Source organism: Cynoglossus semilaevis, chromosome 14 (genome assembly GCF_000523025.1).
Source record: "Cynoglossus semilaevis isolate Cse_v1.0 chromosome 14, Cse_v1.0, whole genome shotgun sequence".
Lineage (NCBI taxonomy): Eukaryota > Metazoa > Chordata > Actinopteri > Pleuronectiformes > Cynoglossidae > Cynoglossus > Cynoglossus semilaevis.
The window spans coordinates 21444608-21448698 of NC_024320.1; the positions used below are offsets into that span (position 1 = coordinate 21444608).

At 38.1% G+C, this 4091-nt stretch overlaps 1 protein-coding gene across 4 annotated transcripts in view; it reads right to left on the bottom strand.

The window, feature by feature from the left end:
• Window positions 1-4091, bottom strand: part of fibcd1b (fibrinogen C domain containing 1b) — a 121171-nt gene that overhangs the window by 62497 nt on the left and 54583 nt on the right. The gene's annotated exons all lie outside the window — the stretch shown is intronic.

The following is a 4091-nucleotide window of genomic DNA, read 5'->3' on the forward strand; positions in this document are numbered from 1 at the left end:
CCCATCCACAGGGTTTCATTTAAAACCCACATGCTTCGACATGTATGGTCCCTGAAGCAACGGACTGATGAGTCACTTCTCCGAGCCTCTGCTCTTTGATGAGGTGAAATACACACACACACACACACACAAACCTGTATTTGTGTTGTGTGCAGTTCACATAGACAGAATGCAATACCTTGTTCCTTAACTCCACTTTTAGCCTAAATATCACAAATAAATCCCTAATCCTAATCCTTACTAATGAACTAAATAACTCAAATTCGACCTCAAACTAAAGTTTGAAGCTGAAAATAATCTTTAAATAATTACCTGCAATATGTCCCAGCAAAACTAAGTACATAAATATTAGTTACACATAAAGACCCACTAAGACTACACACACACAAAGTGCTTTTTGTGTAACGAACAGTCCACACACACACACACACATCTTTCCTGTGTCCATTAATCTTAGCCAAAATCAAATACTTTAATCCTAAACCTAAACATCAAAACACCATCTTAGTCAGTGTGGACTTACAAAATGTCCCCACCAAGACAATGGTCCTCACAAGGACAAATACGTCCCAAAAAGCATCCTACACAGGTATAGTTTCACACTCAGACAAACACAGGCAGCTTTGGCCTTGTTATACACACACATACACACAAAGGAGAACTAAGAAACCCAAGTTCTGAAACTGAAGACCTGGTGCTTCAGTGTCATCTATAAAAGACAGTTTCACAGTCATTTCTGAGTGTATTGAATTAATGAATGCATTATGGGATTTTTCCTGCCACTGCCAGCTTTCCCTCTGGCCATCCATTTTTTTTCTGGACACTGCCGGCTCCTACTTGAGCGTTGTCCCTGAAAATCGTCCTCTGGCTATGTTTGTCTAAAAGGGGTTTGTAACAATCGTCCTCTGGCTATGTTTGTCTAAAGGGTTTGTAACTATTACCATACACACACACACAAACCTACTTGCACGGCTGGAGAATACTGAAGTACTTTGCCACATATTTCATACTTTCCACACAAGCGCAGACCCTTTCAGTTATAAACTCACATCAAAGGGAAAAGAACACGTTTACATTTGTCGGAGGAACGACGCGGAGCACAGCTTTGTCAGAAACCTGCGTGCTCTTTTACATTTTCTCGCCTAAACACATCATTCTGAAAATGTGTGATGTGGGAGTACGCTCACGGATATTTTTTTTTTTTTGTCTTCCATCTCCAGCTTAAAATGTAGACCCTGGCTCCGCTCTGAAATCCATCCCCGCATGTCAAACAGTATTTAGGTGACGGCTTCCCCTCTGCAGGTGCAGCTAACAGGACGTGGCTATGTGAATGAGCTTGGCTGTTCAAATGTGTGTGTGTGTGTGTGTGTGTGTGAGAGGCAGCCTGACTGTGCTCCACATATAGTGTGTAATAACCCCATTCACTCAGAGACAGCGGTGTCACATTAGTACCGTCTGTCTGAGCCCTGTCAGTAGCTAACAAAAGCTGTTAGCATTATGCTAGTTTTAACATTATGTAAAAAAAAAAACTCAAACAAGAAATGGTTGTGTATTTTTGTCTATGTGTAACAGAAACAAGCTATGCTACACTTCTTTAACAATATATTTATTTTTTTGTACTGTGTACGATCACACTATCGCTAATGTTTTTGTGATTGCTGCTGTTACCCGAGGGGCCACGGTGGTTCTACTTTTTCAGTGTTGTTTTACCTTCGATCTGCCTCTTTAGCATTTTGTTGCTTTAGCAACTCTCTCACACTACTGCTGCTGCAGTAATGTAAAAGATTTCTACCTGGTGAAGTTCTTCCTAATGTAGCATTTAGCACTTAGAACTGCCTTATACATCTGCCTTACACAAGAGGGTTCTGAGTTCAAGGCCCAGAGGAACGACATATCCCGTGTGGCACCATTAGAGAGTTGTGAGTTGTGTGTGTGTATATATATATACAGTATATATATGGCCCAATAATGATTACAGTGTGTTTCTTTGCTGTTGTTTAATTAAAGAATATTTTTGTGTACCAATTCTTTTACCTTTGTTAATTAAAATACTTGAAATATTTGTACTAATTCAGCCAACATATACTGTGGTCAAAGTACAGTACATGGTTAAGTACATGATGCATATTTGTGCAGGTGCTGTTTCCAGACAAGAATATTAAATAAATAAAATAAATAAATATCTCAGTCTCAAAAATGATCCAATGCACACATTGAATGAAGTGAACGCTGCAGGGAGAGTTATTTGTGCTCCATGAATATCATTCTTTTTGAGGTCACGCTGACAGAGTTGCCAAGAATGAATGGAAAAACATAACGTCGACATGATGAGGAGTGGAAATGTGCTGCCGCCGTGTTTTTTTTTTCAATGGTCAGTTCGGGTAAAATACAAAGCAATCTGCTCCCAGTGGAGAACACAAGCTCACAACTCAGTGCAAGACTAATGGCAGAGAGAATGGGCCACAAGCAGCCTTTTAACTGTTTTTGTTTAATGACTCTCTCAATCTCACGGCAGGAGTGCATTCAGTAATTAGTGTCTGACGTTCACATCCTCTCTTGTCTCTACTTGTGCCTCACCACGGGATTTGAGAATAAAAAAAGAAATGTGACGGAGAGCCGGGAAAGGATCAGCACGGAATAGGAGAGAATTCGTCACAATACAAATGACTGTCGTCCTGAAGGAGTATCGGCAGACAATTCTGTGATGAAAGGATTTTTTATAAAGGAAATCAGCAGGAGTCTTCAATACAGTCGAAGCAGTGTGTGGACTGACAGAGGATCAGAGACAACTAATGCACATAAAAGCATATATATATATATATATATCTCCCTTATTACTGCTAATTACAATGGAAACAAATATTATTGTTATAGTACATAAGGATTCCTGTGATTTAAAATAAAATGTGGTTTTAATTACCAGTTTTTACCTTCGAGACAGATGATACATCCGCGGCTAATGGCAGCATGTGAAAAATCACGTAGATAACTCGTGGGACATGCGTACGGAAGTCGACGAACACGTGAAGTGAACGAGTGAGGCAGCGTGGGCTGCTCCGAGTGCTCGGCCGCCGAGTGTCGGCCTCTGTAAGCGTGCTCGTATCTCAAATCTTTACTCGTGCCTAAAAGCTAAAATTTAATCGAGGGCTTGCTCGCATCTTGGAATACTATATCGGGACGCTCGTATCTCAAGGTTCCACTGTACTGATATGACAGTTTATGACATAGGATGACGTTAACGTGTTTGTAATTAACCTCAGTGTAGCAGGTATAAACTGCATAGTGTAACTTTCATTATTTTCTCTGTTAGCCTGACTACAGATCTCTTTGCTAAGGTCATTAGAGTGGTAAATAAATGATAACTGTTTTTAATGTGATTTCATAATCAGGTGTTGTTTTAAATAATAACAATGACATAACAAACATAAATTCAAAGTCCTTTAAAATAGTGCCAATAACTCATATGTTCATATGTTTTTTAAGTACTCAGTGTTAATCAGTGCCATTTTCCTGTCAGAATGAAAAAAGGCACTGATAATGTGCACACATTATAAAAACCTCAGCAACACACGGTGATAATTATTTCTCCGTTTTATATAAACATTGTGAGTCTTGGTTTAATTAGTCGGTCTTAACTGAAGCCCACAGTTTGGTTAGCATTTACTCAGCTGGAAAAAAAGTCATAGCCAGTAGTCATTCATGGTAATTGTGTCTAGATGAATGCAGTCCCTCGTGAATTTACACTGTGTACAACCACCTGTTAGCAAAACAATGGGAAATCCACTGTAAACAACCGAGAACAGAGGTGAAATATTTCATCTGCCAAAATAACATCAATAAAAATTTGAATACAGACTAGTGCTCCAGAAAATCAACCTTAAATTATATTTATATTTTGGAAGAGAAGAGAAAAGTGGGGATGAGTAAAAATGTCTATACATTTACAAATACATAATACTAATCAAACAAAAACTACTAATATACATGTGTATGTATGCATATATATGTTTATATATTATATATACACATATATACATTTAAACATAAATATATACTGTATATATATATATATATATATATATATATATATA